Raw genomic sequence first — 15944 nt, forward strand, 5'->3', positions numbered from 1 at the left:
TTAACGGGCTAAAATTGTCTGTACCGATTGAAAAATTTTTCTAAATATTTTCTTGGCATTCTAATGCCATAAGAACCTCAATAACCCTTCTCTGGAGTCCCAAAAATTATTTTATAATTTTTCCCCCGGGTCTAGGGCTCCTAGTTGCGAGAACCGCAACTTCTCACTAGGTTACCCATCGCTCGGGCACCGGCTCATTTAACTTGGTTGTATTTTATTTCTAAAATTTTTGCTAAATTTTTCTTATTAATATTTGAGTTAATTATAGTCCCTCACTTTAGTTTAAATATTTTTCCATACATTCTAGCTGTCCGGACCGACACCGATCACCGGAACAGTAGACTGTACGGACTAGCTAAAGTGAGGATGTTACATACTCTCCCGTATCCAGAATAAGAAAACTACTCACTCATGGTGAGTTCAACAAACATCATGATATAAGATAAAAAACAGTAAAAAGAAAATCATGTAAAAGAAATAAAGCAATAGAAATTTATCTAGGGAGATGAAACGAAGGAACCGAATATAGTTTTCAGCTTTAATCTTGTGAAGCTTCAGCTGGAAAACCTCTTTTGGTATTGATGCAGAGTCTGATAACAGTAGCCCCCAACAGCAGTCCCGATGACGATCTTCGATAATGATAGTCCTCCCCCTTTTTCCTCATGTTTTCTTTTCTATTTATATTGGTCGCTCTAGGGCTAGGTCATTTCTAGTCCAGCAGGCTTTAGGAGTCTTATTTTTAATGAAAAAGCAAGAGAAGAATTTGAGTTATGAAACTGGCTACAGCATAGTACACGGCCCATGTGTCACTACACGGGTCCCGTGGTATAGGGCCTTGTAACTTGCTGGAGGAGAATCACGTAATCTTGTTTTGGCACAGAAAGCTACACGGGTCTATGCTAACTACACGGGCCTGGTTACACAGGCTATTTACTATTGTTCCCATAAGGTTCTTCAAGCTTGCTCCAGCAGAGACTTACACAGGTCCCTGCAGATTACATGGGTCTACTTACACGACCCATGTACTTGTGTTTCTCATCAATTCTCTTAGTTTTCTTCTGGCAAAGAGTTATATGGGTCTGGGATTTGGTTTACACGACTGTGTACATTGTATTAGCAGCAATTCTTGATGGAGCGGAAGCATGAAAAACACAAGTTTATGTCATTGAATTCAAAATTTTTTACCTAAGGTCACATGCATCATGCAAGATTCATTTTTATCTATTTGATTTCAATGATAAACAACATATTAAAACTCTTTTAATATGTCTTTGGATCTGTATTTGCCATTTAAGATTTTAGAATTAATCAGATTAATTTTAGAATCTTAGATTAGATCAAGAACAAGTGCACTAACCTCTTAATGCACTGTAGTGTGTTTGGCACCTTCGAGATGCATCTTTAGGACACCAGATGTTGTGCCTCTAACTTGTCCACACCAAGATCACCTATGGCAGCCCTTGAACAGCTTCTAAAGCTTTTTCTTTTAATTAGAAAATCAAGTTTTGCCTTTTAAGAGATTAAAGATGTAACAGGACACTAGAAACAATTTCTAATATTTTTAATTCAAGAGATTGTTTGCTAATCTCTTGGAAGTGATGAGAGATGAATAAGAAGAGAGAATGGGAGCCTCAAGGGTGGCGGCACAAAGGTAGGCAGCAGCTGGTTATTATTTTTCTTTTCATAACAACACTTATATAGCTAGGTCACCACTTAAAATCCTTGCCACATGTCACCTTCTGATTGGCTCTAGGTTTAATTGACCCAATCACATTGTGCCAAGTGTCAAACCAAAATTTAATGTTAATTTTAATCATCTTACATGATTAAAAGACATTTGGCAAGCTTATGTATAGTGCCATGTGTCACCATCTCATGGTGCCACATGTCACCCTGTGAAATGACCAAAATGCCCCTGTGTCTTAATTTTGAGTTCTCAACCCAAAATAATTATTTCTCTTCTTCTAATCAATTTATATCAAATATAAATCAATTAATTAATCTTTATTAATTATTTTCTCATTAATTAAATTCATATTTAAACACTTTAAATATAAATTTAACTTATACTATACATTCAATAATCTAGATTTGGTTTCAAGTCATGCTAGGAACTTTGCAATCTAATTGCAAACCAAACCTATTTAAGTAATCAATTAAACTCTTTAATTAATTATTTAAATCATATTTAACTTGGTGGTTACTTGTGTATGTGTGTGACTTACTAGGCTCATCACTAATTGGCAATGAGATATGATATCAACTCTTAATATCATCTGAACTCTTTCTAACCATAAATGATTTCTCTAAACCATTTTATACACCTCATAGACCATGGTTAACACCTAGCATAGCATGCCATGGCCACCCAATTAGTAATAAGGTTTACCTTAAATGAACCTATAATCATATGTTACCATGCACTAGAATCTTTCTGTTACAAAATCCCAACTCAAGCTGGAGTCATGGTTTATGTCAAACCCCATTTGCTATGAATATTATGTTCTCTTTTAATTCCAGTTCTTGATTAAAAAGATTTTCTCATCAGAAACTCTTTTATGATCAAATTTATCTGTCCTGGCCAGGAACTCGAAACATTAAGAACAATTAAATGAACATAGGATTTTATCCCTATTTACTTAGAGGAATAGATTCATCTTGATCAACACCTACCTCCATATATAACTAGTAGGAGCCAACACATACCCATATACCTATACACAGTACAAGTATGAAAGCAGTATCAAACTCAAATCACCTATATACAAGATAACTGTGCTATCTCAAGTCTAAAGATTATATGCATTTATATGATTTATGACAATACATTGACAAGAGTAAACTCCATGTGCTTGTCATAAGTGTCATAGGTTCGACCTACTTATCATGTATAAGTGCCAATCATGTTTGTCATATGGCATGAAACTCACCATTCCATCTTATTTATATCTCATATAAATAACTTGGGAACAAACATGAATATAATCTTTCTGGATAAGTCATGTCCTTATTGTGAAGTATCCTCGATTGTGAACCTATTTATGATACTTTGTACTAGAAATACTGTCACTCATATTCTTAACAACTTAAGAATAGAATTTCTAACAAAATATCAATGGACCTTTTCTATTACACATAAATATATTATGTAAATGGAAAAGTGGAAATGTCTTTTATTGATAAAAACATGTACAAGATAAATACTAAATGATATGCTCTAGGGCATACTACTAACAATTCTCTGTCTCTTGACTCCTCCAAGCTTTCCTTTGCACTCCTATACATCTGGGGCTTCACCCAAACACCTGAAATGATGCAAAAAATATGGAATTAAGGGCTTTAAAATAGAAATTACTAAAACTAATGAAATTAACTATTATGCATGAAAACACTTGCCTAAATGCTATGGAATAGTATGCAAATGCGCTTAAAAACATATATACAATTCGAGTGTATCAAATACCCCCAAACTCAAACTTTTACTTGTCCTCAAGCAAAACAAAACTTTGTTTTAAAACACCTTTCAGGGGATACTTAGGAATATAACCAACAATTTGATAAGCATAGAATTGAACTCCTCCAACCTTCATTCCAATTTCCCTCTTTCAAAGCATAAGGGTTCTAATAGCTGCCTGTTTAGAACTTCACCTCTTTTCATGATGTTTTGACTAATTATTCCTCTATACAAAATCATTAATAAGCCACAAATAACATGTTTTATCGGGGATAGATTTGAGAAACGCTTACTCTCCCAAAATTTGCCTTTTTTGTGAGTGATTGTGATGAAGTAATTCAATTCCAACTCCATAGCCATATCTCATTTTTTCTATCTCCACTAATATAGCATGCACTTTTCAAAAGATCAAAAGGTCATTAAAAGGATTGTAATGGGGCTAGAGGGATAATGACTTGGTTGCCAATGAAAGGTTTTTAGGGAATGCAAATATGAGAATAGCATATTGGTATGCATAAAATCCAAGTATACTAAGTTTCATTTCTACATATTTTGCATGGAGAGGAAGGGCTTTTGGCTTTTTATAGTGCCAAGCATGCTTCCATGATACTTGTCTTGGGACTTTTTCTCTTTTTTCCTTTTATTCTCTCCCCCAAACTCATTGCTTTTGCTGGGTTGGAAAGGCAGATTTTTCTTTGAATTTCAATTGTACACTCGCATTCTTTCTTGAGTTCTACATTCCTCTCTCCATTTTCTTTATGCATTTTACTTCCTCAAAAGGGTATGGTAGGTGTTTAGGCTAGGGGCTCGGTAAATAACATAGGTAATCAATAAATTTTAAAGGGTAAACATAGGCTTCAAGTTGGCTACAAGGGTTATACATTTTAATTAAGGGTGGCTAAGGCTTAGTGAGGCTATGTCAAGGAATGCCTTAATCATTTCTTCGTCAAGCCTATGCTAGGATTTCGCCTCGATAAGTCCAAGAGACATGTTCTAGAGTTGGTGAGATATTTTTAGGTTTGCTTGTATCTCAAAAATTTTCTCCCAGTTTTGCAAGTTCAATGTGATAAATTAATAGTTATGAAGAGGTTTAACTAGTCTAGTTCCATTAGAGAGATTAGTTTCTTCACAAACAACATGTTATAATCCCTTTTTGCCTATCTAGATACGTTCATTCCTCTATCCCGTGGAGTCCAGTTATTAGCTTCCTAGAATTTGGTTATAGTGCTAAGTTTCACAATTTAAAGTTCATAATTTTTCAAAAATTCTCAAAAATTTTAATACACAAGAATAATGTAGCTGAATTTAAACAATACAATGATGTGCATCTAATGGTATGCAAATGCAATTGTATTCCCCCCAAACTCAAACCAAACATTGTCCTCAATGTTAACATAATATACAAAATCAGATAAAATGTATAAAGATTATAATGAAGCATATTATTTATTAAGCATGGAAAATTTTTGAACATAAAGCAAATAAAAGATACCTATGATTGTAGTATAGAATTAAGGCATGTAAGATATTACAATAAAGATTCTATCCTATAGTCCTATCTTTAAAAAGCCTCTGATGATGATGATGGTGATCCTGGCTCCTCTTCCTCCTCATCTAGCTTGTCCATTAACATGTCCAGCTTGTTGTGTGGAGGCTGTCCTCGATAGCTTGCATCCTACCGTATATTGTGGTTTACATGCACTACAGGTATGCAAGGACCGGATCTATCGGTGGTGGTGTGTATGGAGGTACTCAGATGGGGGACTCTTTGAACATCCACTCTTGGCCTTGTTTTGAAGTCTCACTAGGTCCCTCTCTTGCTTCGTCTCTCCGAGGGATGGCGTTCCCTTCAGCATCCACCAAGTAGCATTTGTTACCCACCTTCTTACATATCCCCATGGATATGTAAATAGTTTGATCAATTCTCGATATTCTAGTGACAAAGCGTAGTCTGTGATGTCCTGGAATAAAACTGAAGTGGAGGGCAATGGTTGTGACAAGGGCACCAAGCACAATGTGCTCAGTAGACTGTTGACAAAGGCGTCAGAAATGGTTACACAAAAAGAAGTCGGTGCTGCAGCGCTGTCCAGTTACCATGCACCATAAGAAAAATAGTTCGTTGGCATTGACAATGCCAAGGCTGTCACCAAAGCCCATGATGGTGTGGGCAGCGAATCGGTGCATATAGCACAATGCTGGACTAGTGATGCCCGTTGATTTGGATTTGCTGGAGTTGTATGGCTCTGAGTTCGGGGTAATGGAATCCCAGAAGTCGATGTTATTGTACAGCATGCGGTTCTTTAAAATCTCTTAGTGGCCGGCACTGTCAAAGCCAAAGATGGCATTGAACTCGTCCATGTTCATTACCCGGTCGACACCAAGGAGGCGAAACTTAATCCTGCCCCTATCCTCCCTGTCGGTGAGCCATAAGGTAGCCTTGAAGTTACCCAAAAATTCCAGTGTGGTGTCTTTATAGGCTGGGAATTAGAGTTAGGCGAACCTTGGCCACCCAATGCTGTCGAGTAGCCCATTGATTTCATCTTGCAGCCCAATTTGCTCCAAAAGCTGAAAATCCATGTACTTGGTGGAGGATATTTTTCGGACGTGAAGTCTGGTGCACATTGCTTTGTGGGCATTATCACGAAATCCCCAAGGAATAGAGATTTTGGGTTGCACAGCGGGTTGTGGCTATGCTTGTGGTGGAGAAGGGGCTTGTTTAGATGGTTGGGGAGTGGTTACCCTCGTTCTTGGGCGTTGCATTGGAGGCTGGGGTGGAGAAGGTGAGGATTCTCCTCTTTGCCTTGAAGAAGAGCCGATCCTTCTTGTAGATCTCTTTGCAGGAGCCATGGATGGGTTTTTGGGAAGGAGAAGAGTAGGATTTTGATGAAGGGAGATGAGATTTGAGAGGTTTTTATAGGCTAGGAAGGGGGGAGATGAAGGGTTTTGTGTTTATAAAGGGTTTTAATGCTAGGGGTGTATTTAAAGAGTCGTTAGGACTCTTCGTTTTGCTCATTTCACGCCCTAGGAGTCACGTCTATGACGAAATACACGAGTCGTGTTTCACTACACGGGTCTCGACATGTAGGGCCGTGTAAATTTATGCCCGAAATTTTCAAAATTTGTCGTAGTACACGGCCCATGTAAATAAGCTCTGGGACTAGTGTAACTTTCTGTTTCTCGAGTTTCTTTACTGGATATGTTACACAGCCCGTGCCAAATACAAGGAGGCCTGTGTAAATTTTTGTTCTTAAGCTATTCTGCTAGAGACATTAAATGGCCTGTGTAAATTGGTCTATGGACCCATGTAACTTTCTGTCTCCCAAAGAGTTAAAAATGCATGAAATTTACGGACTTCCAAAAAGTTACACGGGGTGTGTAAAACTATTACACGACCCGTATAATATTATGATTTTTCAAATTCTTGTCAAATGAAAAATTTTATCATCACAACGCATTGAATGGATGTAAAGTTTAGCAATAGAGCTACTTCCCTGGTTTTGTCCAATTTTCCCTTTCGTGGTTTTGATTTGGTGATTCCTTTCCTCTCTTGATCTCTACTCCCCTTTTCCAAAAAAAATCCTACAAAATGAAATGCTAATGAGTACGAAATAAAAATCAATATGAAAAAGAAAAAGAAAAAGTTTAGAAAAACTTTTGGGTTACCTCCCAAAAAGCGCTTGTTTATAGTATTTAGCTGGACTTTGCTTGTTTATGGTCTGTCGGTAGGATGGTCAAGAGTGCAATTAACTCCCGTTTCTATGAGTTCTCCTTGAAAGTAAGGCTTCAACCTCTATCCATTGACCTTAAATGCACCTGAGGTTTCGCTCCATACTTCTACTGCTCCATGTTGGAAGACTTGGGTGACCTTGAAAGGTCCGGACCATCTTGATTTAAGCTTCCCTAGAAAGAGCTTCAATGTAGAGTTGAATAAGAGGACAAGATCTCCTTCTTTTATCTCTTTCCTTGCTATGCGCCTATCATGCCATCTTTTGGTTTTATCCTTGAAAATTTTGGCACTTTCGTATGCATCCTGTCAGATTTCTTCCAACTCATTCAGTTGCAGAAGTCTTTTCTCACCAGCAACTTTGAGGTCAAAATTTAGGCTCTGAATTGCCCAATAAGCTTTATGCTCAAGTTCAACAGGGAGGTGACATGATTTTCCATAAACCAGTCCGAAGGGTCAATTGGGGTTTTATATGCAGTACGGTATGCCCATAGTGCATCTTTTAGCTTTATGCACCAGTCCTTCCTAGATCTGTTTACAATTTTCTCTAGAATCTACTTCAGTTCCCTGTTTGAGATTTCCACTTAACCGCTGGTTTGAGGATGATAAGGTGAGGCCACCTTATGAGTCACCCCATACTTTTTCAGAAGTGTTTCAAATTGTTGGTTGCAGAAGTGACTTCTTCCATCACTGATTATTGCTCATGGTGTGCCAAATCTTGTGAAGATATTCTTCTTAAGGAACCTTGTGACTGCTCTAGCATCGTTGGTTGGCGTCACAATTGCTTCTACCCATTTTGACACATAATCCACTCCAACCAGAATATACTTGTTTCCATGGAAAGAGGGAAATGGGCCCATGAAGCTATTCCCTATACATCAAACAATTCTAGCTCAAGTATACCATGCAGTGGCATTTCATTCCTTCTTGAACTATTACCTGTTCTTTAGCATTGATCACAACCTAGCACAAAGGATCTTACATCCTTAAATAGATGTGGCCAGTAAAACCCTGCTTGCAAAATCTTAGCTGCAGTTTTTGAGGTGTCGAAATGTCCTCCATATAGTGATGAATGGCAGTGATAAATGATACTTTCCATATCTTCCTTTGGTATGCATCTTCTTATCAGCCCATCTTTACATCTCTTGTACAGTCGGAGTTCCTCCCATAAGTTATATCTCACATCATGTAGGAATTTCCTCCTTTACTGATAAGTCATGTTTGGAGGCAGTACCCTGCATATAAGAAAATTAACAAAGTTAGCGTACCATGGAGCTTTGGAGAATGCAAGTAATTACTCATCAGGAAATGAATTATCAATTGGCAAATCTTTGAAGTCCTTTGGGTACTCCAATTTTAATCTGGAAATATGGTCGGCTACTACATTTTTTTATACTTTTTGGTCCTTTATTTCAAGGTCAAATTCTTGCAGGAGTAGAATCTATTGAATCAGCCTTGATTTTGCTTCCTTCTTGTTCATAAGGTACCAGATTGCAGCATGATCTGTGAATACAATGACTTTTAACCCAATGAGGTAAGATCTGAACTTGTCCATTGCAAACACCACCGCTAGAAATTCCTTCTCTATGGTGGCATAATTGATTTGCGCATCATCAAGTGTCTTGCTAGCATAATAAATAGCATGGAGCTTTTTATCTTTTCTTTGCCTGCACACTGCTCCAACTGTAAAGTCATTCGCATCGCACATCATCTCGAATGGTAGCTCCCAATTTGGTGGCTGCATTATTAGTGCTGATATTAGGGCTTCTTTGATCCTGTTAAAGGAGACAAGGCAATTTTCATCAAAATCAAAGGGAACATCTTGACTTAACAAGTTAGTAAGTGGCTTAGCTATTTTGGAAAAGTCCTTGATGAATCTTCTGTAGAATCCTGCATGTCTCAAAAAGCTTTGCACTCCCTTGACTGATGTTGGGGGTGGCATATTTTCATTGATCTTAATTTTTGCCTTATCAACTTCAATTCCTCTTTCTGATATTAGATGTCCCAAAACTATGCCTTCCCTTAACATGAAATGACATTTTTCCCAATTTAGGACCAGGTTTGATTCTTCACATCTTTGTAATACCTTAGATAAATTAGCTAGGCAATCATCAAAAGTGGTTCCATAGACAGAAAAATCATCCATAAAAACTTCCATGATATCTTCAATATAATCAGAAAACATAGCCATCTTGCATCTTTGAAAGGTAGCAGGGGCATTACAAAGACCAAAAGGCATTCTCCTATATGCAAATGTTCCATAGGGGCAAGTGAATGTTGTTTTTTCTTGGTCTTCTGGGTGAATAGGAATTTGAAAGAATCCCGAATACCCATCTAGATAACAGAAATAAGAGTGTTTTGCTAACCTTTCTAACATTTGGTCAATGAAGGGGAGAGGGAAATGGTTCTTTCTGGTAGCACTGTTCAATTTCCTATAATCTATGCACATTCACCAACCAGTGATTACCCTAGTAGGGATTAGTTCATTGTTTTCATATTGGATAACAGTTGTCCCACCTTTCTTAGGAACTACATGTACTGGACTAACCCATTTACTATCAGAAATTGGGTATATGATACTTGCATCTAATAGTTTTAAGATTTCTTTCTTGTCTACTTCTTTCATGTTTGGGTTAAGTCTTTTTTGATGTTCAATTGTGGGTTTACTGTTTTCTTTCATGGTTATCTATGCATGCAAATTGAAGGGTTGATTCCCTTCAGGTCTACTATTTTATACCCTATGGCTTTGCTATGGATCCTAAGTTCCCTTAACAATTTTTCCTCTTCTAGCTTAGATAGGCTAGCATTAATTATAACAGGATATTTAGAATTTGAGTCCAGAAATACGTACCTTAGTGAGGAGGGGAGAGGTTTAAGCTGTACTTATTTGACATTTTCCTGGAGCTTACCTTTGGTCTGTTCCTCCTTCAACTTCTCCATTTTGGAAGCCTTAGCTAAGGGTAGGGATGGATGAGCTGCTAACTGTTGTGCACAGGCAGCTATTTCTGTATTTTCATCATCTACTGTATGGCTATGCACAATATATGCTTCAAGAGGATCTTTAAAATGTGTCTTATGAAATTCTTCTTCAACTTGTTCATCAATTATGTCAACTTTCAAGCATTTATTAGGTTCAAATTTGTGTTTCATTATGTCGAACAAGTTGAACTCTACTTCTTCCTCTCCTATCTTGAGAGTTAGTCGACCATATTTGACATCTATAATGGCTCCGGCGGTTGCCAAGAATGGTCTTCCCATGATGATAGGAATTTGTACATCTTCTTCCATCTCAAGGACAACAAAGTCCACTGGAATAAAGAATTTGCCCACTTTGATAGGAATGTTCCCAAGTATACCCATAGGGTATTTAATAGATCGATCAGCCAATTTCAATGAGATCATTGTGGGCTTCAGTTCTCCGATCTCCAGCTTTTTGCATATTGATAAAGGCATTAAACTGACGCTTACCCTAAGATCGCAGAAGGCCTTGTCTATTTTCTTGTTACCAATGAGGCAAGGTATGGAGAAGCTTCCTAGATCTTTCAACTTTGGAGGCAGTTTGTTTTGCAGGATGGCACTGCATTCCTCTGTTAGAGCTACTGTTTCATAGTCATCTAGCTTTCTTTTCTTTGACAGAATTTCCTTAAGAAATTTGGCATAAGATGGCATCTGAGAAAGTGCTTCAGTGAAGGGGATGTTGATGTAAAGTTTCTGTAAAACTTCCAAAAATTTCCCAAACTGCTTGTCCAATTTGGCTTTTTGAAATCTCTGAGGAAAAGGTAGGGGAGGCTGGCATGGCTCTGGTAATTTTTTTGTCTTCCTTGCTTCCTCTTTTTGGTCTTTCTTAGCTTCTTCCTCCTTTTTCTCTGCTTGGCCTTCAAATTTTTCTATGGTTTCCTCTGTCGGTTCTACCTCTGGTTGTACTAGAGTTTTCCCACTCCTCAATGTAACTGACTTATAATGCTCCCTTGGGTTCATTTTTAGTTGGCTAGGCAGTTTGCTAGTAGCTTTATTTGAAGAACTTGCTTGTTGAGAGATTTGATTCTCTAGCATCTTGTTATGAGTAGCAAGTTGGTCCATTCTAGAAGTCAGCTGTTTAATCAATTCAGTTTGTTATTGTTGAGCTGCTAGGAATCCTTCCATCATGGTTTCCATAGTCATTTTCAGTTCAGGTTGTTGAGGCTAGAGAGGTAGTGGTGGTTGTGCAAAGTTTTGACCTCTGTTCTGAAATCCAAGGGGTGCTAGTGGTTTGTACCCTTGTTGCTTTTTTATTAGCTGGTTCTGCTGATTGGACCATGAGAAATTTGGGTGGTTCCTCCATCCAGGGTTATAAGTATTTGAATATGGATTGTTTGGTTACCTCTAGTTGAAGTTTCCCCCATTATTCATATAGTTCATCTGTTCTGAGGAGGGTTCATTAAAATTGCTGTATTTTGAACTCATGTATCCTCCTCCATAGCTGTCCTCGTGTTGACTATTTGTACCAACTGCATTGGCTTGCATTCTTTCGAGTTTCCTTGTGAGCTGATTAAACTGAGCATTTATCATGCTTAGGATGTCTACTTCTAGGATCCCTGCAGTTTTCCTTGCATTTCCTCTTTCATTCGACCACTCATAATTATGGTATGCAACCCTTTCTAGAAGTTCAAGTGCTTGTGGTACTATTTTCTCCATTAGATTACCCTCTGTAGCTGAATCAACTGTGCTCCTTGTGGAGGGTAGTAACCCATTATAGAAATTTTGCACTAATAACCAATCTTCTATGCTATGGTGTGGACATTCTCTCTGCAGGTCTTTATACCTTTCCCATGTGTCATAGAGTGATTCTCCTTCCTTTTGTCTAAAAGTGTTGAGTTCAAACCTCAGTTTTGCAGTCTTTGCAGGTGGAAAATACCTTGCTAGAAAAGCTTGGGATAGGTTTTTCCAAGTAGTGAACGTTCCAGCCAGTTGAGAAAGTAACCACTTCCTTGCTCTGTCTCGAAGGGAGAATGGGAATGCTCTGAGTTTTATTGCATGATCAAACACTCCATTCATCTTAAATGTGTCAAATAGGGCAAGAAAGCACTGGAGGTGATATTGTGGGTCTTCTGTTGGTGAGCCTACAAACTGGGTTTGTTGAATCATTTAGAGCCATGCTGGTTTTAATTCAAAGTTGTTGGCTTCCACTGTGGGTCTAGTGACGCTGGGCTGAAATCCTTGGACAGATGGAGCTCCATAATCTCTTAAGAGTCTTGGTCTATTATTATCATTGGCCATGGTTGGAAGTTCAGGATCTCCTTGACCATGCTCTTGATGTCTCCTTTCTCTCCTAATGGCTTTCAGAGTTCTGTCTATCTCCGGATCATAGTCCAAAATTTCTTCTGGCTTTTTTCTGGTCATATACCAGATCGGGTACCTAAGAGAAAGAAAAGAAATACAACCAGTAAAATAAAATTAAATAATAAGTATAATTGCCTAAATCAGCTAAATTGCCTATCGCTTGATATTACTAAAGCCAAAGTCCCCGGCAACAGCGCCAAAAACTTGTTTCGCTATTTTGCAACTACCGCAAGTGCTCGGATCACTAACAAGTAATAAAGTGATGAGTAGAGTATCATTCCCACAAGGACTTTATTTAGCAAGTACCAATCTACACAGAAGTTTTGACTATCTAAGCTATCAAATAATTAGGAAATGAAGTTTGTTAACTTTAAACACTAGGATGGTAAACTTAAAACGAATTATCTATCTTAGAACAATTTTGGAATTAGGATTTCTCACTTGAATCTTACTAGGGCTGTTATCTAGTTTATTTACTGGATTGAGGGTCATTTTCCTTGATGGAAATCAATCCTAAGCTATCCTAAATCCTCTCTCAAGGCATCTAGGGTGTATCTTAATTAACTCAAACCCTACTTTTGTGGCGATTAAATTAATTAAAATCCTTTAAGATTTTTGACCAATTTTGGGGTTCTATAAAGGTATCAGCCTATGTCTAGGTCAGAATTCCTAGGTTCAGGATCTTGATTTTCTAATGTTAATCTTCACCTTTCAGTCCTTCAATTAACATCTATAATCATGGCTAAGTGGGTACCAGCACATAGCATGCATTATGATCACAAGAAATTAAATCAAGAAACGAATCTCAAATCCAATAAATAAAACTTAGTGTTCATCCATAATAATAATTACAAGAGCTACTCTCCCGTATCCAAAATAAGAAAACTACTCACTCATGGTGAGTTCAGCAAACATTATGATATAAGATAAAAAACAGTAAAAATAAAATCATGTAAAAGAAATAAAGCAATAGAAATTTGTCTAGGGAGATGAAATGAAGGAACCGAAGATAGTTTTCAGCTTTGATCTTGTGAAGCTTCAGCTAGAAAACCTCTTTTAGTACTGATGCAGAGTACGACAGTAGCAGCCTCCAGCAACAGTCCCGACGATGATCTTCGATTACGATAGTCCTCCCCCTTTTTCCTCATGTTTTCTTTTCTATTTATATTGATTGCTCTAGGGCTAGGTCATTTCGAGTCCAGTAGGCTTTAGGAGTCTTGTTTTTACTCAGAAAGTAGGAGAAGAATTCGAGTTATAAAACTAGCTATAGCATAGTACACCGCTCGTGTGTCACTACACGGGTCCCGTGGTATAGGTCCATGTAACTTGCTGAAGGAGAATCGCGTAATCTTGTTTTGGCACAGAAAGTTACATGGGTCTGTGTCAACTACACAAGCCTGGTTATACAGGCCATGTACTGTTGTTCCCATAAGGTTCTTCAAGCTTGCTCCCGGCAGAGACTTACACGGGTCCTTGTTGATTACAAGGGTCTACTTATACGACCCGTGTACTTGTGTTTCTCATCGATTCTCTTGGCTTTCTTCTGACAGAGAGTTACACGAATCTGGGGCTTGGTTTACACGACCCGTGTACTTTGTATCAGTAGCAATTCTCTGTCTCTTGACTCCTCCAAGCTTTCCTTTGCACTCTTATACATCTGAGACTTCACCCAAACACCTGAAATGATGCAGAAAATATGAAATTAAGGGCTTTACAATAGAAATTACTAAAACTAATGAAATCAACTATTATGCATGAAAACACTTGCCTAAATGCCATGGAATAGTATGCAAATGCGCTTAAAAATATTTATACAATTCGAGTGTATCATGTAACTATCTGGACATCTAAACTTAAATAGCCAAAAAAAGGAAGACAGTACATGGGCCGTGTACTTCACCCTATATAGAGCTTAAAGCCCCCATGTAAACTACTGTCTTCCACCCGAACAAAGCTAAATTTCACTTAGAAACATACACGCCCAAGGGCCATATAGTGCCACATGGGCCGTGTACTTTGCAGTAGACAGATTTCTAATATGACTCAAACTCCACTCCTCACACTCTAAACAAACTTCTAAGGCTCTTGGGACTTTAAACATGACCCTGAAACATCTGATATAAATACTAGAAGACTGAAATAGCGAGAGGACACACACCTTTGAAAGAAATCTTTCAATTTAGAATTAGTTTTAGCCTTGCAAACCCTAGTTTTCCAAGCCATTTGAAGAGAAGCTGCACAGCTCCAAGGAGAAGAGCTCTCAGCTGAAGTTCCAAAAGTCTAAAGCTGCATAATCTTTTTTTGGGTTTTTTTGTTTTATTTCTTCAAATTGCTTTATGTTCTTTTATCTAAATTACAATATGTTTGTTAAACTCACCATGAGTGAGTAGTTTGTTTAATTCTAGAATTAGAAGAGTTGCACTTTTAATTTTTGTTATGGATACATACTAAGTTTATTTAATGGATTTGAGTTTTACTCTTTGATTCAATATTTTGTGTTCTTAATGTATGCAATGTGTTGGTACCCACCTGGTCATGATATAAGATACTAGTTGAAGAACTAAAAGGTGAAGATTAGTGTTGGAAATCGGGATTTTAAACCTAGGAAATCTGACTTAGAGATAGACTGACATTCTTCATAAAACTTCACAATCAATCAAAGAACTTAAAGGACTTTAATTAAGGTTGATCGCCATGAAAATATGGTTAACTTAATTAAAGTACACCTTAGGTGCCTTGAGAGAGGACCTAAGATATCTTTGGACTAATTTCTATCAAAGTAATAATCCTCAATCTATTGAATAAGCATGGTTAAATCCATAATAGGGTTAAAGTGTAAAATCTTAATTCTGGAGTTGTTCCCTTCATAGATTCTTTTAGATTAAATTCCCAGCTTTATCTTCTTTTAATTCCCAATATTCTTAGCATTATTTAAAATTAATTTCTCCACAACTTTGATAGGTTAAATGGTCAAAATTACTATCTAGGTTAGTACTTATGCCTATAAATTCCTCCTAGAAACAATACTCTACTTACTACTATATTATCTATTCGTGATTCGTGCACTTGCATGGTTGTAAACCATCAAATAGTTGGGTCCAACTGAGGCATAGGAGGTCCATGCCTTTGCTCATAAGCCCTACTACTTTTTCTGACCTGTTTTATTATATTTATTTTTTTCCTCTTCAACCCTATTAATTTTTATTTATTTTATTTTAATCATATAGAATATTATATTTCATTTTTCATGCATTTTAGCATCTCAAGACCTTTGAAACTTTCATCATTGGGCTCCTCATTGTCTCACATTCCTTTAGGAAAAAAAATAAGGGTCTACAATAGTGTATGTGCTCTAAGGGCACTTAAAATTCACGATGCATAACTTTTGCTAGCATGCATTCATCATGTTGAAATTAAGGTTTTTACACGTCATTCATTATTTTCAAT

The 15944-nt window shown here is 37.3% G+C and overlaps 1 non-coding gene across 1 annotated transcript; it reads left to right on the plus strand.

Moving 5' to 3' along the window:
• Positions 1-11940: 11940 nt before the first annotated feature.
• Positions 11941-12047, plus strand: LOC131178164 (small nucleolar RNA R71). The gene has a single exon (XR_009147294.1). It is a non-coding gene; the product is annotated as a small nucleolar RNA R71 (small nucleolar RNA).
• Positions 12048-15944: the final 3897 nt, after the last annotated feature.

Source organism: Hevea brasiliensis, chromosome 2 (genome assembly GCF_030052815.1).
Source record: "Hevea brasiliensis isolate MT/VB/25A 57/8 chromosome 2, ASM3005281v1, whole genome shotgun sequence".
NCBI classification, from domain to species: Eukaryota; Viridiplantae; Streptophyta; class Magnoliopsida; order Malpighiales; family Euphorbiaceae; genus Hevea; species Hevea brasiliensis.